The sequence below is a fragment of the Schistocerca nitens genome, chromosome 2, assembly GCF_023898315.1.
Source record: "Schistocerca nitens isolate TAMUIC-IGC-003100 chromosome 2, iqSchNite1.1, whole genome shotgun sequence".
Taxonomy (NCBI): domain Eukaryota; kingdom Metazoa; phylum Arthropoda; class Insecta; order Orthoptera; family Acrididae; genus Schistocerca; species Schistocerca nitens.
Window position 1 is genome coordinate 529,150,367 of NC_064615.1, and position 23,955 is coordinate 529,174,321.

The window sequence follows — 23,955 nt, forward strand, 5'->3', positions numbered from 1 at the left end:
CCGTTAAAGGATTAAACTTTGACATGTACTATCGAAAGTTTGCGTGCATTTAAACGACGCAGTCAAGAATTACTATATCCGTCTCTCCTCTGGAGACGGCTGCTGACACTCCTGAGACCTGTAGTATCACTTGCTATGACGTACGCGCCACGGCCTGTATTTCTCGTGGGCCTCTCTTTGAATACCTGGACGCAATTGGCCGTTGTCGGTTGCCGTCATCCGCTGTTTCTGTCACTCCATGATGGGAAACAAGTACACATCATCTTCAGCATCAGGACCCAGACGTTATTCAATTTCACGCCCTCGTTCTTCCTACTGAAATTCCTGGGGTGTTGTAACAATCTCTATGGCCTTCTGTGTAGCCTTTCACTGTAACCACTTGTAACTGCCAGTATTTCATTTCTATCAAAATGAATGTTGTGGTCTCCTGGCTGCAAAGCACATTCCGCAATAGCTGATCTGCCAATCTCTCCTCTTCTGCAATTACCCTTGTGCTTCTCTAGTCGTTCTTTGATTGTACTTTTTGTAGTATCCCAGTACACCTTCGATAATTACACGGGGTCCTATATATTTTCGGCGATTTGGGAGTATCCTTGGGCAATTTTAGGTGATCTTGTATCTTAGGGATAAGTTTCTAGATTACCGCTTTTTTCCATTTTTCCAACATTTTTTCCAGTGCAGTCAGTGACTTCCTTAATGAAAGGCAGGGAAACTTTCGATTGCACATCTCTATGGAAATTTTTTGGAAATTTGTAGTAAGATCCTGTGGGATCAAACTGCTGAGGTCATCGGTCACTAAGCTTACACGCTGCTTAATCTAACTTAAACTAACTTGCGCTAAGGACAAAACAAACTCACGCCCGAGGGAGCCGCGCGAAGCGCGACAGGGTGCTTCAGACAGCGTGTCCATTCCGCGTGGCGCATCTCCATCACTTGTACGCAGTGGTCTTAACGCTCTTTTACAATCAGTGGACGAATAACCGTTCTTGAGCAATGCTTGGCCTTATTTTCTCTAATTCCACGTCAAGCAGCTCTAGTTCGCAGATGTACCTTTCTCTATCCGCCAACGTTTTTATGATGCCTTCCTTTTGCTGTGGGTATGCTTCGAATCCCGGTGTATGTAAATTATGTGTGCTGAGCTACCATCTTCCTTCTTTAAAATTTAATCTTCCACCGGCTTCCCCCTCCGTGGTAAATTGGATCTCCGATTTAATCCCGTTAGGATGCTTTTGAAAACGATCTAGTTCCTCTCTACCGTGCTCCACAAAACATATATCATCTACGTAGCGGAACCGAACACTCGGTTTTTTGCTGCCTGTTTCTAACGCATGCTTCTCGAAATTTTCCATAAGGAAATTACCTGTAACAGGGCTTAAGGGTTCCCCATAGCCACGCCGTTCTTCTGTTATACAACTCATCTTTCCATTTGAGCCGGCCGAAGTGGCCGTGCGGTTAAAGGCGCTGCAGTCTGGAACCGCAAGACTGCTACGGTCGCAGGTTCGAATCCTGCCTCGGGCATGGATGTTTGTGATGTCCTTAGGTTAGTTAGGTTTAACTAGTTCTAAGTTCTAGGGGACTAATGACCTCAGCAGTTGAGTCCCATAGTGCTCAGAGCCATTTGAACCATTTTGAGCCATTTGAAATTACCTGGTCGTGAGACAACATTTAAATACTTCTACAATATGTGAGGAAAAATCCGATTTAGGTGCTGCAAGAAGTCAATGAGAGGAATCATAGCGTGAGTAAATAGCGGTACCACATAAAACTAACTAAATATGTCCTCCAGGTAGATCACTCAGACGAATAATTTTCTGACAAATGTGCCGCATTCTTGATACAGAAGTGCGATTGGAAGAAGATGTGTACTAGTCTTCCATCAAGGGGCGATAGCAACAGCAGTCGACGGCATCATTCTAAGGTCAGTTGTGCTCAGATATTCAAAGCATTTGACGTCACGTCACTGCGTGGGACCTAATCAGTAGCGAGCCAGAGTGCGATTCGGACACTCATAGAAGCTACGATTGCCCTTTAAAATGTCCTCAGCAGATGGGGGCCAAATGTCGGACTTCAATGTGAAATCCATTTGACCACGGCCACCTTTCATTCAGTTGCCGTCTTCAGTTGACGGTTTGTGTGAGTCAATCCACACAACGAAGAAAAGGCAGAAATGCTACACGTCCATCGAGAATTTAAGTTAGTAGAGCAGTCTTTTCTATAATTGTATCTTTCTTACTATAGAAACACATGTAGTACGGTACTGCAGTACTTGTAAACAATATCTTGAGCAAAGGCATTCTTTGAGGAAAAGGAAATATGTACGTCGCCATCACTTATTTTATTGTGGCTGAAACTAGGTGGTTTGACCGACTGTTGGCTGAATGACTGATGTGCATTTTATTTGTGTTTCCATTTGTTTGCTGTCAGCTTCAGCAAGTGGACGAGTTACGTTACCCGGGAACTTTCTCTGTGTGCTAGTGCGGGAGTCAGTGTTACATTATCAACAGCGTCATGTTTTCGTCAATAGTATCCTGTGATAAATTAATGAACACGTATTGAGGAGACAAAGTGAATTACTGAACAAACAAATATAGGGTTCGAGTTATCAGGCTTCTGACTGGTTTGATGCGGCCCGCCACGAATTCCTCTCCTCTGCCTACTTCTTCATCTCCGAGTAGCTCTTGCAACCTACGTCCTCAATTATTTACTGGATGTATTCCAATCTCTGTCTTCCTCCAGAATTCTACTCTCTACACAGCTCCCTCTAGTGCCATGAAGTTATCTCGTGGTGTCCTAACAGATCCCCTACCATCCTACCTATTTTCCTTGTCAGTGTTTCCATATATCCATTTCCTCGTAGATTCTCCGAAGAACATCCTCATTTCTAACCTGATCAGTTCACCTAATTTTCAACATTCTGCTGTAACACCACATCTGAAATACTTCAATGCCCTTCTTTGCTGGTTGTCCCACAGTCCATGTTTCACTATCGCCACATTGTGTACTGTGATTCGTCACTCCACACAGCGTTTTTCCAGTTACGCTCCTTACTCCAAGCGATGCGGCGTTTGGCATTTACCGACGTGATGTGTGGCTTCTGAGCGGCCGCTCGACTATCAAATCCAAGTATTCTCACCTCCCGCCTAACTGTCGTAGTACTTGCAGTGGATCCTAATGCAGTTTGAAATTCCTGTGTGATGGTCTGGATAGATATCTGCCTAGTACACATTACGAATCTCTTCAACTTTCGGCGTTCTCTATCAGTCAACAGACGGGGTCGGCCTGTACTTTTTGTGCTGTAAGTGTCCCTTCACGTTTCCACTTCACTGTTACATCGGAAACAGTGGACCTAGGAATGTTTATGAGTGTGAAAATCTCGCTTACAGACGTATGACACAAGTGACACCCAGTCACCTGACCACAGTCGAAGTCTGTGAGCTCCGTCGAGCGCCACATTCTGCTCTCTCACGATGTCTCATGAGTACTGAGGTCGCTGATATGGAGTACCTGGCAATAGGTGGCAGTACAATGCACCTAATATAAAAAATGTATGTTTTTGGAGGTGTCCGGATACCTTTGATCACATGTCATTTTAGATGTTAACTTATTGCCGAAGAGTCGGAAACATTTAATTATATTCTGTATTATCAAAACCTTCTCCAAATCTACGATTAAAGTAAATGTTTCTTAGCTAACAGGTGTCTTATTAGTAGGCGCAGAGCCGAAACTACTTCTCGAACGTCCCGAATTCCCCTGAAATCCAACTGACCCTTTCAGAACCTCCTTCCAGCGATCCGGTCCATTCTTCGATAAAAGGCGGTTATGAATAAATTTGACCAATATGTTGCTGGATTGATGGTGCTGGAGACTTCACATCTATCCCTTCTGGTTTCTTTCAGATGCACGATAAGCATATTGTTACCAAATTATAGTGGTGGTACTGCGACATGCCGCGGCTAGCAGTGTATTTAACACTAAATTCTTCTAGAATCTTCATGTATAAAGGATGCCCTAAGCCCCCCCCCCCCCCACCTATTCTAACTCCGACTTTTTGCTGTTGCACATGGATTAAAAAGAAACGCGAACTGACTGTAATCGACCCTGCAAGTGGAGTAGAAAAGAGTTTAGCACCTGCAATAATTTAATTTCATAAATAAGTTAAATAAAGGAAAGTTTCATTAACGTAGTGAGAAATGATAGGGTTGCTCTACCGATTAACACAATGAAAGTTCTGTCCAAAATAACAATATGATTTATTATAACTCAAAATAATAAACAAAAACACATGAAACATTTACAATACATCAAATTGGCTCAAATTGGATACTCAAATAAATGCTGTGAAGGAGAAGTTGTCCCTAAACTAGATTGTGACATTTATGATAAAGTGATATGTGGAGCCAATTCCTTGCAACTCAAATCTTAAGAGAAACACACAGCCAACCCAACATTAATTGCTGCTACAGTAGTGAGAATTCAGACAATGAACACCAAAGACAGAACAAAGTTAGAAAAAGACGAACAGGCGCGATCTGCTTAGCTCTGCTTATCACCTAGGAAAATCCCTATCTGCCGGTGCTGCGGACATACATTACCAAACTGTCTTCTTAACTGCAAGCACACGATCTGGCGTAGCGGAGGCGATGGCTGGTTGCTTCGACGTCCTGTTGTGGTGATGATAATGCCGCGAGTATAGCCCGAAACTAATTATCCTGGTCTGGTTGTTCCAGACTAAAGACTTCCTAGCAATACAAATGCGCCTCTGAGGGAAACGAAGAAGGCTCGCCACACAATCACTGACGGTACAGTGATTGATTTTAACAAGCGAAGTCACACTGTAACTCCGATACAGTCAACTTTAGCCAAAACTGCTCAAGACAGACAACATAGGCCGCTTGTATGCAGAACGCTCAATTGCCAACTGTACTCGGAAAGTTACGTTGAAGTCGAAACTTCAGCAACTTCGTCAAACAGTCACAATTAAATAAAAGTATGTTAGACAGCCAACGGAAGGCAGGCTGTCCAGAGCAGCGAGAGCTCAGTCTTGTAACCTACTCCGACCGAAAGGCGAGAGCCGACTCCCCACAAGAGCACCCATACAAACCGAACGCAGAACATTCCCGCACCCACGACAGTGGCCTTGGTTAACCGTTCCAATCAGCAACTCGAAAACCGGCGGAAAATTCCACTCTATCGCTGGAGCACTACCTTTCCACCAATGGAGATTCTTGGCGCCAATTTCTGCGCTGATTTTGCTACGTCACGGAGCTATGCCCTGAGCAAGCCAATCACAGTTACTATTTTGCAGAAAGCGCGGGAATTTTCCCGCCACAACTGCCTGGGTACACAAGTCATTCCCACGCCTCGCTGGTAGCCCGTCAGAAAGTGTTTTCGGTAAGTTTCTGCGAAGTAACAGAACCCCTAGCCCAGCCGCTACTTCAGGCCCCTGCGGGCGTGTCTTTTGAAAATGTCGGTGTCTGCAAAGCATACATTGACTCCCTCAGATTCGTCAGCTTAACCCTTTGAAGATCAGCAGAACCCGCCTGTCACCGGACCACCCAGGTGACGAGAGACGCTGCATGGGAAGTCTGCGTGTGAAGGAATAGCGACTTTTCACCGCATGCAATTAGAGAGGAAAATCGTAAGATAGAAATATGAGAGTGGGCTCATGCCACCTCTCATAGCCCCTACACCATTTTAGATTGTAATTGGTGACCGGTTGGCTCACTTAGGACCAAGGTAGTGAGTCAATCGCCCAAGGACAATCTCGCAAACTGACTCCACATGCCACACTCTATAAAGAAAATCACTGGAACTGAAAAATGCAGCTCATAGAGGGAGGATTATTTATGATGTAGCCAACTTCACCTTCTTAATATGGAACACTAACACTCACATCACACATCCATACCCAGGGAGCCCCTTCCAAACACCGATTCACACAGACATTCACGCTCTAAATATGGCCCGGGCATGTGAGCCAAATATGGAGCAGTTTATTCTTTACAATCAGAGTTGGAGACTCCGCAATTAAATGCCCAAGATGTTACAACAATTTGAATCATTAAACTAACCTGATCTCACTCACACATGATACTATTTAAGTTAACAATCTCCTTTTGTGAGCTTTCAGAATCTTATTACAACCTCCGATTCATTCTGTCTCCCTGCAGCAAGAATAACCTTTACAAAATGTTCCTTGAACTGATGGTCCATTCACAATGACAGTGGTGGTATCTGCTTCAGTTTATGGGGACTTCAGGCACACTGTTTGCATACACACAACAATAAATACAAAATACAAAAAAACAACATGGTGTGGAGAACAATACAGTAATTTGTAATTTGTGCACCATACTCTATCACTTACATAAGAATTACAGTGTAAAACACAAATAGATACAAGGTATGATATACATTACAAAAACAACACCAGGGAAAGAAATTTAGGAAAAAAAAAAAACAAGGTTCATGGGGCGTCAAGTTGTGCTTGCACATTGCACAATGTTCACGACTGTGCTCAGAATGAGGCACTAAATCACATTGTTAGAAATATTCGAAGCACTTCACAAATTCGTTAGTTTCTCTCAGGGGGTTGGTATGTTGAGTCATATGCATTAATGCACGTGGTTCCATGTCTTGAGCATCAGAGGGGGGCTTTTGGGATGGGGCCACAGTACTGACATCACATAGGGCTAAACGTCGGGTGTTGTTGTTACGTTGTTGCAACAGCAATAGGGTGTGCTGGAGCATCTGCAGAAGTAATCTGTTGAGATTGCAGCAAAACCCACGCATATGATCACGGCAGTATGGTAGGAAGACACAGTGATAGGCTCTCCTCACATCGATTAATTGTCTCTGAGGTCTACTTGTTGGGATACATCACTAGTCTAGGTCTCTTCTCTCACTGGATAGTACTTTATGTTTCCCAATATTGCAGTTCGACGAGGGATGATGGCACTTGGAGTGACTCCACAAGTGTGTGAGGTCATCCATACAGGATCGAACTAGGAGCGACGATTGCTACAACTGCTCTCTAATAGAGAGGGGAAGTTAGAAATAAGACCATTCATTTGTTAGAGTGTGTGGCACGATATTGCTTTGTGTATGCAGATCGGCCAATGCTAGTGTGTTGTAAAAACCCAAACAGGTGAGTATATAGCATCCCTTTCTGTTCTGAGGCAAATGAGGCGCAGGTTCTGACACGGTATGTGATCTTCTTCGTGTACTCACGACAACGTGGTCTGCCACAGGGAATCCCTCCAAACGGCTGCCGTGTCCGGGGAGCTAGCAGGCTGTCGCGTGTGGGTCGCTTGTCAGTGTCAACGGCCAGCCTCACTTTCGCTTGTGGCCCGGTGAGGATCCCGCCTAATCCCTCAGGTATATGGCCCGGTGACTGTCAGCTTGCAGGACCGGACGCTCCCGCGCCCTTCTCGTTAGGTGGCGCGCTGACGCTCCCCTTCTTGCAGGTAGCCGAAGACCTCTTGTTTTTTGCTCCGGCTGGCCTCTGCATTGCCACGATACCCGTCATCTGCACAATTCTGACAAAAATCTTATGCCTAACTTTTTCCCATGACCTTCTATGTTATAATAAATTTACATAACGACACATTGATGGTCTGTCATTTCAGACACTCTTATTTAACTTTTATAGTTATTAATCTATGGCTATCATTACAACAAAATCTTGCTGTATCTAATTTAGACATGGAAATAATTTATCTTGATATTTGTGTAGAGACCGCTCTCACTACTGTATATGGTGTGTGACAACTGATGCTATGTATTGGATGAACAACTAAATGTGCGGGCCCGCACTAATATTACTATTACTTATATAGAGCGACAGTAGACATGCTCAAGAGTTAACTACCAACTGCCAACGATCTACATTCTATGTCTTTTGAATAAATTAGGTGATTATGCAGGTGGAAGTTTTACTGAGTTATAAAGAACATGCAACTATTCTACATTCGCTCGCCCGTCGTCCCTCCACTTGGGGTCTGTGGTTTGGTGAACTGAAAAATAGCATCCCAACAGGCGCGCGCCAAACACTTATGGTAGAAAACCCCCACAATATTAAGGATCTAGCTATTGTTAAATCCTAAAGTTTAACTTATCCTAGTATATAGTACTCTCCTTTTTTCTAATTTTTTTTTTGTTTACCTTATACATTACTCTTACATAATTCCTGTTACGTTGAGATATCTCGCTGCTCGCCGCTATTGACGACAGTGATGTGCGCGCCGTACGTAATGACCTCCGAGTTTTCATTACGCCTCACTGAAACTCCGGAGACTGGGTTAGCCATGGCTGTACAAGACAATAAATTTATAGTTGAACTTAATTTTGTATGTGATGCAGTTTTAGCAATGAAAGCGCACCTTTCCAGAGGCAATGTAATACGACCAAGCCAAGACTGGTTCCTGTTGAGGATTCAGTCGCCCACCACACGCCAGCTACACAGTATGTCACGAATATCCAAGTATAAGTCCCTGGTTATTCATCTGTGACAGTCGCAAGCAGCATGCTAAATCCCCAACCAGCACATTGGCATGGTAGGCTTTATGCCCGCATTTCTACCGTCTAGGGCACCATTGGAGTCAAACGCTCACAGGTTCACCCCAACTTGCAAGACAACGATGCTGGCGCATCACTGTAAAAACTATACTGCCCATATTCATCCTCGAAATCACGCAATATACCACAATCTTGTAGTGCAATGTTGCGTGCCTGCAAGCAGTGGTATGAACGTCTCACGAACTGGTTGTGGCCGCTATAGAGCGTATCAAGACTTCTCAGAACGCTTCTAAAAGCACGTTCTTGTAAGCGCCCGTTTGTGCGACATCTCCTCACTCATCATTATCCCTCAACATGGACACCAGACAGGAAAGGACAAAAACATTGCTCATGAAAAGGTAGTGTCTCCTACTCCATCGACATTGGAAGTCGCGAACATAAACAAAAAAAGAATAGCAGCAGTAAATTCTTATGCGAGACAACGCAGCGTGTTAATACATTAGCATTCTTAATCTATTAATGCAACGATTATTGTTCCCTGAAGGAAGGTTCTTATATTTGCCTATTCTGCTATGCACACCACTTACACTACTACTATAGCAAGATTCATGTATTTGCCCATTCTACTATGTACACCACTTACACTACTACTATTCCACGAACTTCTTTATGTGAGAGATGTGGTGGAGTCCTATGGACTTCTTTCCTTTCAGCGTCTCCAATTCATAAGCATTGTGGTGAGCTGCTCTCCTTATACGGTACGGGCCGTTGTAAACAGAATAGAATTTTTGGCATTTCATTTTTTGTTTGTTAGAGAGTCGGAAAGACTTCACGAGCACCCTTTGTCCAATTTGGAAGTGTCGTAGACGAGCTCCCCTGTCGGTACGTCGCTTCCTGACCTCTGCTGCAGCCCTTATCCTCTTGAGAGCCAAATCCACTATGGCTCGGGTCTGCGTTCGCGCCCTTGGTGGGAAGTTTACGACTTCGGTTATCAAGTCCTTAGGAATCCGGTTTTTCAGTACTGTAATGGGTGCCAATTTTGTTATCCCATGGGGTGCCTCATTGATCACCTCCTGGAAGTCTTTAAGGAAAACGTCCCATGTCGTGTGCTGTTTGTTACAGTACAACCGGCACAAGTTTCCGAGTTCCTTAATAACCCGTTCTGCAGCATTCGAGCTCGGATGGTGTGAAGATATAAAAATGGGATCAATTTTACATCGACGCAACGCCTCCTTCCATGTTTTTGACTTAAACTGTGGCCCGTTATCAGAAATAATTCTACTCACATGACCAACCTGTGGTAGGAAATCCCGGATTAGGGCTCGTGATACAGTTCGTCCTGTCGCCCTCTTCAGTGCCGTAAAGGTAACGTATTTGGACGTTAGTTCAACAAACACTAATACGTAAGTATATCCTCTTCTTGTTCTTGGCAAAGGTCCCATCAAATCTGTTGCTGTTAATTGTCTTAATTTGGTCGGTACGATTGGGTATAATGGTGCCTGCATGCTCACATTGGTGTGCTTAGCCTTTTGGCAGTCTTTACACACCGACAGGACCCTCCGAATTCGACGCTCCATGGTTCGAAAGTAACACATGGTCCTTAGCTTGAGATTGCACTTGCGTGGTCCGAAGTGTCCATAGCTGAGGTGAGTATGCCATATAATCTTGTTTATTAGGTGTTCAGGGATGCATACCCCCCATTCAGTGTCATTGGCATAATTTCGGTGGAAAATTATGCCTTTCCGCAAGAGGTAGAACTGCCTGACGGTGGCGTGTCTTCTGTCTATCCATTTCTGTTTCAATAACACTAGGGCAGGGTCCTTGTCTTGCTCCTTCTTGATGTCCTGCATACTACAGGTAATAAAATTTTCAAAGGCTACTTTCTGCATATAGTAAAGGCAGTAGTGATTTTCCTCCAGATCTTCTTCCATGTTGTGCTCAAATCCGATCGGTGACCGTGATAAGGCGTCTGCAATAATGTTCTGGCTGCCGGGGATATATTCTATCGAAAAATTGTATTGCTGCAGATATGATGCCCACCTAATGAGCCGCCTGTGATTAAGCTTTACAGTCATCAGGAACTCGAGTGCCTTGTGGTCAGTGTAGACGTCTTGCGACCAAACAGAAGGTATCTGAATTTTTCAAACGCCCATACAATAGCCAGCGCCTCTAACTCAATTACTGAGTAATTCCTCTCACTCTTGGCTAGTACTCTGCTACCAAACGCAATTGTCTTCCACACCCTGTTTCCTTCATGTACATAGTCTTGGAACACCATGACACCCAGACCTGAGTATGAACTGTCCGTGACTATGCAAAGCTCTTCTGCTAAATTAGGATGTGAGAGGATGGGTGCTTGTAATAATGAGAATTTTAATGCTTTCCATTCGGATTCGGTCGCCTCATCCCATTCCCAAGGAATCTTCTTTCCTGTAAGTTGATGCAACCTAGGACTGTTCTGAGTTTTGACATGTATAAAGCGGTTGTAAAAATTTAAGATCCCCAAGAACCCCCTTAACTGCTTCTTTGTCGTAGGAATGGGAAACTTTTCAATCGCTTCGATCTTTTCGGGATTTGGGGCAATGCCCTCACCCGTGATGATATGTCCTAGAAATTTGACAGAGGACGTCCCAAAATTCGATTTTTCGATATTGATAGTCACTCCGTATTCCTTGAATGTCGCAAGGAGTTCACCGAGGACCGCATTGTGCTCTCCCCAAGATTTCTCCGCGATCAGCAAATCGTCCACATAGCTGGTGACATGACGTTTCAAATTATCGCTTAATATGCCGTCCAGCAGCCGAATGAATACGGCAGACGAAATGTTCAAACCAAATGGTAGACGACGAAACCGGTAACATCTTCCAAATGCTAAAAAGGCTGTATACTGTCTGCAATTTGGATGGAGCTCGATCTGCCAGAAACTCGATTTTAGATCAACTGATGAGAAGATTGATATTCCATGGAAGTTTTGTAAGAGTTCCTCTAATCGTTCCGGTCTGTCTGTTTCGGGTTCTATTATGGTATTAATCTGTCGCGAGTCCAAGACTAAACGAATACTACCATCTGCCTTCTCGACTACTCTTAACGGGTTATTATAGGCTGAAGCCGTAGGTTCTATTATTCCTTCACTCAGCATTCGCGTAATTTCAGCTGCTACTTTCTGTCGATATGCCAAGGGGATTGGGTAGGGTGGCACACGAAACTGGTTGTGCGGACGTACACGGAATTCATATTGGAAGTTCTTTATTGATCCTCTCTTGGGAATGAAAACCTCCGCATGTTCTACTAGTAATGTATGAAGTTCTTTGCGGTGGTCGCACCTTATATTCTTTATTGCTTCCACTTTTTCTCCTATTTTCTCCTTTATTTCTCCCATTACTACGACTTCATTCTCATCCGTGTCCTCTCCCCTACTCGCAACCTACCTGTTCTTCCTTTCTGTCTTTCTGACACGCATAGTGTATCCGAACACAGTTAGACGGTAGTTGAGCTGGGATCAGCTGGTCGTCGAACTTAATGTGGACGGGATTCCCTTTCCTCAGAACCACTTCACCTCGTCCTAGATCAACTGTCGCTTCATGCTCATTTAGGAAGTCCGTTCCTATTATCATGTCGATCGCCAGATTTGGCACGATCCAGAAGTTAGACTCTATTTTGTGTCCTTGGCAGGAGAATTCCAGTCTTGTCTTTTGGGTGACCTCCGTACATTTACCCGCTAATGCCCCTTTTATTTTGGTTTTCTTAACCGATAGGACAAGCCAGTCCATCTCCTGAGAGCACCTCTTGTATGCTGCCTCACATATTGCTGTTATGTAGCTTCCACTATCTATTATCGCATTCATACTCTTTTCAGCTATTGTTACTGTGATAAGAGGCTGCCGATCCTGTCGAGGAGTTGTTTTATGTTCTTCGAGCAGGATTTCTGATAAATCTTCGTAATTTATCATCCGTAGTTGGCCAGGTCCGAGATTACGTGCGAAATTCCGGCGGCCTGTGTTCACTCTAGTCTGGCGGCAATCCCTTGTTAAGCTCCCCCTCCTCTGACGTGCATTAGGATTTGCGGGTCTAGTTTCAATCTCCTGGCTCCACTGTTGTCCTTGGTTTCGCTCTCTCCAATTACGGTCGCTTTGCCGTTCGTTATTCCTCCTATCCCAGATTCCTTGTCTAGATTGACCCTGCTCCCTGACGTTCTGGTTTCCGTGTCTTTGGTTTCCATAACCTTGAATAGCGTAACCTTGGCTTCCGTAACCCTGGTTTCCTAACTGACCAGTGCGATTATGCGATCTGTTGTCGTCTTCCCTTCCTGACCTGTGGTATTTGTTACTTTGCCCCTTCTTCCTGTCCTTTGCGTCTTGTTTATCAAAGACAACTTCGAGTTCGCGCAATAGACTCTTGAATGCTTCTATGTCATATCCACACTTCCCGACAAGTGTCTGTTGGTACCTAACTGGAAATTTGGAAAAGCACAATTTAATGATTTCTCCGTTGCTATATGGACTATCTAAAAATTGATTCTTCTTGAGTAAATCATCAAGAAATTTGGTTGCGCTCCTATGCCCGGACACTTCCAGTTCAGGACAAAATATTATTTCCTCTTTAATCCTGTCTTGCGTTTCCTTTGACCAGTATGTCTGCAGGAATGCACCAACAAATTCCTGATAAGTCCGACACGTCGCTGCCACACCTCGCATCTTTTCCGCGACTTGGCCTTCGATGTGTCCACACATGAATTCTAATTTTGTCTGGGTTGGCCATGATGCCGGTAATGAATTTGCAAACTGCATCACCCAGCTCTTCGGATGCATCGACCCTCCATTTTCTTTGAACTTCTGGAATTTTAATATCGACAGGAAGTGATTGTGATCAAAATCCTGTCTGATCCTCGCACTGGTGTTGTCACTCGTTTCCGATACTTGCACGTCTGCTGTGTGTCCTGTTCTATCTTGCTCATAACTGTGATGTGCTACCTCTGTAACACAGTGGAAGTGGCACTCAGAAGTGGGCTCAGAAGTGGGCTACAATTATTGGAGCTATTACTCGCTGTTTCTGCGTGTGCATTGTTAGTTCCGCACTCGGTCATTGGGCTAGAGTACGGCGGGCTTTTCCTCGGAGACACAATTCTGTGTACTCCATCATTGGTATCCGAACACGCAGTGCTCGTGTGCCCGTTTTGCTCTAGTTTTGCTATCCGACTCTCTACTTCTTCCATTCGTTTCGTGTTGTTCACAACCGCGATATTACCCTGAGTTTTTAAGAACGCTAGGGGTTTTGAGTGGGATTGTGTTGTACGTCGCAAACGCCCTGCGAGTTTAAAAGTTACTTCCGCGACTTTCATTGCCCCTATTGCCGCCGTTTTGGCCAGGCCTGCTACTTTTTGTGCAGCCATTGACATTTGTTTTACTTCTCCACATTCTTTCTTTATTGTTAGTAATTCCCCTCGAATTTCTCCTATATGCGAAATTATTGCCTGAGTGTCCTTCTTACGCTGTTCGTCAGCTTCTTCCTTCTCCTTCTTACGCTGCTCGTCAGCTTCTTCCTTCTCCTTCTTACGTTGTTTCTCATCTTCTTCCTTCTCCTTGTTACGTTGTTCGTCAGCTTCTTCTTTCATTGATCGTAGGAAGCTCAGTATTGGGTTAATGTCATCATTTTGATCCTCGTCACACATGGGTGATGTAACTCTGGACACTTGGGCGCTAGAGCTCTGACGTGACCGAGCTGGCCCCTGTCTGCTCTCGTTCGTTTGATTATAAACTTTTGCTACCGTCTCGACCTGTGTGCCTGTCTGTGTTTCATCCTCTACCTCACTATCATAATCACGGCGGCGACGTTGCTCTAAGATCGCGTCCAAATCACCTTCCTCATCAATGCCCTGTCGTCCTGTCCTGCTAAAAATGTGCCCATCTCATCTCCGAACCCATCCCCGTCAGTAAACTGTCCGTTATCCATTATGCGATCCTCTTTTGTTTTAACTTCGCTCGATAATAGTCGTGCCTTACTTCTCGTGATCATTCATGAAAAACAATTTTATGTAAAACGCACAATAAAAATAATCTACTCCATATATTTTTCGACAGAGACACAAAATTTCGACAACGCCGTTCGAACGCTGTAATTACATGAACAGAAACTGCACACAAACCCGACAAAGTGTGAAGTGGTTCGGACACCACATCAAAGAAACATATACAACAATGAACAAACAAACAAATATATACGCTGAAAACAAAAACAGTAATCATGCGCAGCTACTTAAAACTAATCACGGAACTACAAGAAAAACAAGTTGGGTATTAATCATTAAAAAAAGTAGAGAAAAAAATTTGAATGTTCCTACTAAGAATACTATTTGCTTATCAGTGATTCACAGGAAAGATCCGAGGCTAAGGGTCTCCATTTTACGCGAGGTGCCGGGGTTAGCAGTGTATTTAACACTAAATTCTTCTAGAATCTTAATATATAAAACATGCCCTAAGCCCCCCCTATTCTAACTCCGGCTTTTTCCTGTTGCACATGGATTAAAAAGAAACGCGAACTGACTGTAATCGACCCTGCAAGTGGAGTAGAAAATAGTTTGGCACCTGCAATAATTTAATTTGCTAAATAAGTTAAATAAAGGAAAGTTTCATTAACATAGTGAGAAATGATAGGGTTGCTCTACCGATTAACACAATGAAAGTTCTGTCCAAAATAACAATATGATTTATTATAACTCAAAATAATAAACAAGAACACATGAAACATTTACAATACATCAAATTGGCTCAAATTGGATACTCAAATAAATGCTGTGAAGGTGAAGTTGTCCCTAAAATAGATTGTGACATTTATGACAAAGTGGTATGTGGAGCCAATTCCTTGCAACTCAAATCTTAAGAGAAACACACAGCCAACCCAACATTAATTGCTGCTACAGTAGTGAGAATTCAGACAATGAACACCCAAGACAGAACAAAGTTAGAAAAAGACGAACAGGCGCGCTCTGCTTAGCTCTGATTATCACCTAGGAAAATCCCTATCTGCCGGTGCTGCGGACATACATTACCAAACTGTCTTCTTAACTGCAAGAACACGATCTGGCGTAGCGGAGGCGATGGCTGGTTGCTTCGATGTCCTGTCGAGGTGATGATAATGTCGAAGTATAGCCCGAAACTAATTATCCTGGTCTGGTTGTTCCAGACAAAAGACTTCCTAGCAATACAAATGCGCCTCTGAGGGAAACGAAGAAGTCTCGCCACACAATCACTGACGATACAGTGATTAATTTTAACAAGCGAAGTCACACTGTAACTCCGATACAGTCTACTTTAGCCAAAACTGCTCCAGACAGACAACATAGGCCGCTTGTATGCAGAACGCTCAATTGCCAACTGTACTCGGAAAGTTACGTTAAAGTCGAAACTTCAGCAACTTCGTCAAACAGTTACAATTAAATAAAAGTATATTAGACAGCCAACGGAAGGCAGGCTGTCCAGAGCAGCGAGAGCTCAGTCTTGTAACCTACTCCGACCGAAAGGCGAGAGCCGACTCCCCACAAGAGCACCCATACGAACCGAACACAGAACATTCCCGCCCCCACGACAGTGGCCGTGGTTAACCGTTCCAATCAGCAACTCGAAAACCGGCGGAAAATTCCACTCTATCGCCAGAGCACTACCTTTCCACCAATGGAGATTCTTGGCGCCAATTTCTGCGCTGATTTTGCTACGTCATGGAGCTATGCCCTGAGCAAGCCAATCACAGTTACTATTTTGCAGAAAGCGCGGGAATTTTCCCGCCACAACCGCCTGGGTACACAAGTCATTCCCACGCCTCGCTGGTAGCCCGCCAGACAGTGTTTTCGCTTTCTGGGAAGTAGGAACCTCTAGCCCAGCCGCTACTTCAGGCCCCTGCGGGCGTGTCTTTTGACAATGTCAGCATCTGGAAAGCATCCACTCGACTCTCTTACACCTGTCGGCTTAACCCTTTGAGGATGAGCAGTACCCGCCTGTCACCGGACCACCCAGGTGACGAGAGACGCTGCATGGGAAGTCCGCGTCTGAAGGAATAGCGACTTTTCATTGCATGCAATTAAGAAAATCGTAAGATAGAAATATGAGAGGGGGCTCATGCCACCTCTCAGTGGTGGTGGTTAGTGTTTAACGTACCGTCAACAACGAGGTCAAAGGAACTATCCCGGCTTTGCCTGAAATGGTTTAGGTAAATCACGGAAAACCTAAATCCGGATGGCCGGAGACGGGATTGAACCGTCGTCCTCCCGAATGCGAGTCCAGTGTGTACCAAATTATGATTGAGGTTCTAAAAATGTCTGTCACTAGTATACATAGTTTGTACAGTTCTCGCTCTGTTCTTCGCCATTATAGCCCCAAGAGTTCCATTCGTATTTCACTTCAACAGACTTTTTTCCCAAGGTGCTTTGAGAAAAAGCTAGTCCCTCTCCCAGGCCGTGAAGGCCCAAGGGATTTCTACCCACCACCGTGTGATCCTCTGCCTTGCCTCATCATGCGGATGCGATATGGAGAGACATGTGGTCACACGCCGTTCTCGCGGTAGTTTTATAGACATTCAAGAGGTGGAGCCGCTGCTACTCGGTCAAGTCGCTCCTCAGTTGCGAGACTGGGTGCATCCCTTACCTGTTCTTCAACAAAGGAAAAATCTTTGGCTGATCCGAGAATCGAAACCGGGTCCTCCTCATGGTAGCCATCTGAGATGACCGAGCAGTTACCGAAGCGGACAGAGGTGGTAGAAAGATTTTTGAAATTCAGAGATAAGTGTTGAATCTATATCTATAAACATTCTCGGCAAACCACTGTGAAGTTCACGAGAAAGAGTTGTAACGTGTTACATATGTCAGCGTTTCTTCCAGTTCCACGAAGCGCAGGGAGAGTCAGGTGCGCTGGTATTTTTGCTGTCATTTGCCTAATTTGGTTTTCTCGATTCCTTCAGGAGCGATACCTGTACGCTGAGAAATATCAGATTCTTCAACTCCTCTCGATCATTTCCTTTATAAAAGTTCTCTTATTGTGAAGTGTCGGTATAGTGAACGTCTTAATACTGAATTCCCTATGATTTTATCCTCAGGTGACTTGAATATTCTTTCCGCGTTTCTGAGTTCTCGAGGTTCCCTGGTTCATTAAATGGTTATTTTACTGCCCATTTCAACACATACTATGCTTTTCTACAATAAAACCCTTTATATGTTACCGAAACCGAATTCCTTTCGTTGGAAATGGGAACAGGAGCCTGAGAATGATCGTAAAGATTTCCAGAAACTAAGAACGCTAAGAACGCGCTTCTTGTGCGTGACTCGCCTCAGAAAGGTAATCTGGGCTGATCGTTTTATGGAGCACGTCTGCCCCGCTTCCAATATAATTTTCCACCGTCTTTAATACGTCCGCGTAATTCATGGGCCGGCGAAGAAGACTTGGCATTTAGGCGCTATAAATCTGTTACGTCTTTATCTTTTGATTAATGACTAGCTCGAATGTTTTAACCACGGCCTCGATATTTCCTTCCTTTCCGGCCGCCTTGCTGCCGAAAGTACCATTAGTAACTCACAGAAATTCTCCCTTCCATTTCTCCCTGCTGTGGTGACGTGACTGATTACATCTGCTAATGGTTCTCAAGTGTTTCCTCTGTCACCAATGTGACTCTGAGCTTTCCTGTCTGCTGGTTTGGTAATATATGTTCCTTATTTCTGATGAGATGCTACTACATAATTGTAACTTCTTAGGATTCTTCGCAGCAAAGAAATCGCACTTAGTGGGACCGTTTTTAATTATGTCCGCTCTTCTGTAACAGAAGCAGTGAAATATACTACTCTCTTTTCTATTCTCTCCCAGTTTCTTCTTGTTCCTTGAGAATATCCCCTTCCACTAAAAATGTGTGCCATATCGTATCTTTCTCAATGGAAACTGCACGAATCACTATAAAAATACTTTTGTGACTTTTATATAAGAGACGCATCATCTCTTATTTTGTAGATGAATTTTTAGATGGTAATGGACACCTCCACGTTGCTGTTTGGAAGTGAAACTTCGAGAACTACTAAAAAACAGTAAAGTAGAATCCGAGCAGTAAAACTGAAATTTCTAAGAGGTGCGAAGGGCTGCAGTAGATTAGACGAAGAAGTGAAGATATAAGAACACAGCTTGGAATATATACTATAATGAAAAGCTCAAATTCAATCCACGGAAATGTCTAGAATAACTACAAGGAATGTCAAATTTGCGATCGACAACAAAATCCTGAAATTTCAAACCTTTAGATACCAGATTTCTTTGGAACACTAAGAGGAACGTGGGTGGGTAGGCCTATAACCTAGATCATCATGCATAAAGAACAACAAGAAGAAGAAAGGGTGTATGGTGGCTATTGGAGCAGACTTTTGACGCTCAGATAGTTTTTAAATCTGTAAAATTTACGTGTATGCTAAGTTATATTACCAAATAAATTCTATCTTGAAATATCAAACAATTTATTTGATACAATGCTGCTCTGAAACACTTACGATTATGAAGAACATTACTTGTGATCTTTCCCTACAATCTACAATGGTAAGATGAAAGTAAAGTAGTGTAGAAATCACTTTTGGATGTGGTAATGCAATTAATTTATTAAGAGTTTGACCAACTGAACAATTACATACGTTAGAAATAAGTATTTTTTTTCAAAAGCAGCCACTTTACTTGGTGTAATATTAGTGAAAGTTCGTGCACGTCTTTTGTTCCCCTTTGCTATAATGATCCTCCGTATTGTGTAACTTCTGCTATACAGAACTGATATCTTTGCTATATGTATTTCAAATTTATTCTCCATTGCTGCAAAGACGCTAACTTTTAAATTACTGTTAACGCAATACTTATACAGTGGGACCGATGACCATAGCAGTCTGGTCCCTTTAATCCCCCCAAACCAACCAACCAACTTATACAGTATGGCCGCGCGTTCTAAGGCGCTGCAGTCATGGACTGTGCGGCTGGTCCCGGCGAAGGTTCGAGTCCTCCCTCGGGCATGGGTGTGTGTGTTTGTCCTTAGGATAATTTAGGTTAAGTAGGGTGTAAGCTTAGGGACTGATAACCTTAGCAGTTCAGTCCCATAAGATTTCACACACATTTGAACATTTTTTTATACTGTATCACACGATGTTACAGTGGCTAACAATGACACAAAATTCCTTTGGGCATGTATGAAGTGACTTTCAAGTAAAATGTTTCCCATGTACGGTAATATACATTATGGATGCATGAGTACAGATTATGGACACATGGTTGCGACTTGTGGGAGTTTGTGTCTGGCCGTGAGTTGTGCATGTATAGCGAAATGATAGCCGGCACAGTAGCTCAGCGTGTTCGGTCAGAGGGTTAGTTCATCTCTTTAATAAAAGACTGTGAGTAAATGGATCAATGATGATCTTAAAAAGGTGACATGGGACGTCCGCCTGGAACAAATACAACGAGATCGATTTCAACCAAACTTGGCACACATAATGGTTACTATTTAAAAGGAAATACTGTGGGTTTAAGAACCAGGAATCTGCTGTTGGATGGGGGAAGGTAATGTGGAGACGGAACAGTGAGGAAAAAGAGATGGACAGAGAGAGAGGGGGAGAAGTACACTTGTAGGGGCGGAGGAGATAGAGTGGCAAAGTAAGAGAGAAAGGGAAGAGTAGGAGGTGGAAAAATAAGGGAGAGAGGAGGTGATGCGCTGAGAGATGGACAGAGAGAGAGTGGGAGAAGTACACATGTAAGGGCGGAGGAGATAGAGTGGCAAAGTAAGAGAGAAAGGGACGAGTAGGAGGTGGAAAAATAAGGGAGAGAGGAGGTGATGCGCTGAGAGATGGACAGGAGTAGATGGACAGAGAGGGAGAAGGAAATGGTCAGAGTGAGAGAGAACAGGGCGGAAATGGACAAAGAGTGTAGGTGGAAGAGGTAGGCAGGAAGATGAGGTAAGAGGAGGTGGTCTCAGATATGAGGGAGGAGAAGCTGGACAGAGAGAGAGGGAGGAGAAGTGGATAGAGAAAGGGGAAGACGAGGAGATGGGTTGAGGAAGGAAAGAGGAGAGATAGAAAGAAGACAGAGGGAGGGCAGATTAGCAAATAGATACAGAGAGTGGCAGAAGGAGATGGAGAGGATGTGAGGGGTGGACGACAGAGAAGGGAAGAGGATATGGACAGAGAAAGGCGGGAGAAGGTAATTTTGGAGATGGGCGTTAGAGGGCAGTAGGAGACTTATCTCGAGTGGGTTGAGGAGATTTACAGAGCGAGAGGAGCGGGTGGACAGAGGCGGAAGGAGCAGATGGACAGAGAGAGGATGAAGAGAGACTGGGGAGCGAAGGAGGTGGGCACAGAGAGAGGGGAGAAGGAGATGGAGGCGAAAGTGACGGACAGTGAGAGGGGGAAGGAGGAGATGGAATCATAGAATTTGAATAAACGCATACCCAGGCATCGTCGAGTACTGAGCTAAGTTTGTCAAGTATGTCAAGTATCCACAATTTTCACCCACTTCTTAATAACCAATCAACGCTTGAGTCTCATTGCTGGATGTTGCTGAGGAATAGTTCAAATGGCTTAACAGCGAATAATATTATATCACTTGGGTAGAACGATAAATTTGGGAAATAAAAGAAGAGTTTACAATGGTGCTCCGTAAATCTTACATCTTATTTAATTTTAGTGTCCTCATCACATGCTGAAACATACTTGAACTTGAACTAAACGATTAAAAGTATTTTGCTAACACTTTTTAACTACATTACTTGTTTTGCAAAGGAGATAGTAGAGGTAAAACGCTTGTTGAGACTCGTTCTGCCAAGAAGAATGTCATTACAATCGAAGTGCAAAGATATAAACTTGTGGAAATATAGAACTGCATGGAGGAGCAGCAGACAAAAGCTGGCCTTGTGTAGGACGCTTACTGCAGTAGCTGAAAGTTAAACTATGGTATCGTCAAAATGGCATTAAATAGGTTCAGTTTTGCGTATTATTAATGCTTCAGCTGAGTTCGTTACAATGTGATTGCAAGTAGGCAAGTCATTGCGTATGAGATACTCTGATTAACCAGTAGTATAAGGATAAGAGTGTAAATCGTTTTCCAAGTTATATTACAAGTCATCCAGGTCAAAGAACTTGGCATAATTTTAGTTCATTGTCTTTTCTTTTTTTTCCGAGAGTGCTGAATTCAACGATAAGCGGCAATGAAGGCGAGAAAAGTAAGATAATCCAATACGAGAAGTTGTCGATAAAGCTGAGAAGCATAGAATAATACAGTGAATTTCACATTTATAAATAACATAATGAACCACTGAATGAAATCATGCCCTTAAGTTGCCACAGCAACAGCAATCAATAATAATTTGTAAGGACTTACAGTGTCAATCAGGGAGCACGCCAATCGTAATGATTTACTCTAAATTTATTTGGCTTGGTCACACTAGGAAGAAGCAGTTACGAAATCTGTTTGAGCTGTAGAACAACCTCCTCGATTTACAAAAAGTGGAGGGGGTCAATTATCAACATGGGAATGACATTGGAAGAGCAATAAGACACAGAAAAAATTGAAAAGATCCATAAGGATAGTGGCAAGTAGCGCCTCAATCCCGTAGCCCCACTGATCATAGCATTCACAAAGTCCCGCAGGGGTTCGGAAGATACAGTGCATCAGCACTGAAAGTACCCGACCCGTCCTTGCTCATATTTATATAGATATGTAGTGTCTGTTCAGCTGGACATTTCCGACAGAACAGACAGCTCATGTCTCTATAATTATATTTTAGGAAAAGAAAGGAGTGACGAGGTATAAACTTTTGGAAGAGAAGACTGTCAAGCTGCCTGGGATAATATTACGTTATCTCGGCTGCCGGGTTGCCGGGTGCGACCTTTGCGTCACCCACACCCCGCCGTGGAGTCGTGCCAGTAAACCGATCCCGCCGCGCCGGCCAGGTCCGGGTAACCTACACCGGTCTCCCGGGAGCGCCGACAAAAACACAGCAGGTGCGCTCGGCCCGTGTCTGCGGCTGCAGTGGCGGCGGCGGCAGCGGCAGCGCCGGACGCTAATGAGAGACTCTGCCGCCGGGAACTGGGTCGGCTGGCGTCGCCGCTTGTTGAAGACCGGTCCAGCGGCTCCCCTCCTCACTCCACCCCTCGCTACAAAGAACAAGCACTTTTTGTCTTTGCGGTCCGGAGATGCGGCGGCATCTACGTTCCAAGGTCTGGCACTGGTTTCACAGCAAAGGCTTCATGACGCCGCTTCTTCCTATTAAGTGGCACGAGAGAAAGAAAGGGAAGCTTCTCCAAGCACTCTGCTCACCACTTTAGCCAGATTATTCTTCATATACACACAGGCTAAAAATATGATCAGCTGATTCGGTGGTTTTCTTGGACGTTACAAAACCTAACAGTAAAACGGATTTTTAAGTGCAGGGTATCGGAACTGACAAAACTGTTAATTTTTTTGTGCACTATTGTAAATACATATATTCTGAGTGTCCCATTTATCTGGTCAACGTTCTTGCTGCAGTGGTAATACCGGTTCCCGTCAGATCACGGAAATCAAGCGCTGTGGGGCTGGGATAGCACTTGGACGGGTGACCATCGGGTCTACCGAGCGCTGTTGGCCAGCGGGGTGCACTCAGCCCATGTGAGGCAAACTGAGGAGCTACCTGATTGAAAAGTAGCGGCTCCGGTCTCGGAAACTGACATACGGCCGGGAGAGCGGTGTGCTGACCACATGCCCCTCCATATCCGCATCCAGTGACGCTTGTGGGCTAAGGATGACACGGCGGCCGGTCGGTACAGTTGGGCCTTCATGGCCTGTTCGGGAAGAGTTTAGTTTAGTTTGTCCCATTTATTTTGATCAACTCGAATAAACTACTCGTCCAATACAAAAAATGAAAAAATGCATCAAGTAATTGTTTCGCTGTCAGCGAGATCTCAACCAAGCATAACTGCCTTTATGGCTTCTTTGTTGGTTACAAAAATATGAACAGCAGTACGTCCTTTTAAAACAAGAACCTAGTTTTTTTTGTTTGCTTATCTACTACTCCACCTCAAGACTGATCAACAGTGTATGACAGTGTACCATTCGTAAACATGACGTTGTTAAAAACGTAATACTAAATAACATGTGGCTTCCCTGTACGAGCACACAGTGCGTGTACGCAGGGTAACGTAACTCGGCCAATTGCTGCAGCTGACAGTAAAAACAATTGCAAACACAAGGAAAATGTACACTGGTCACTCACTGAACTGTCTTTAGTTGTACGTATGAGTACAGTGGAAACCGAAGAAGAGAAGGTGGAACTGCTGCTCTTCTATGGAGAATGTAAGTTAACAGAAGCGTAATGACTGGTGCACATTTTCCTTGTGTTTCTACTTGTGTTCCAGCCGTGGACGAGTTACGTTCCCCCAGGTACCTGCACTTTGTGCTAGAAAGGGAAAAT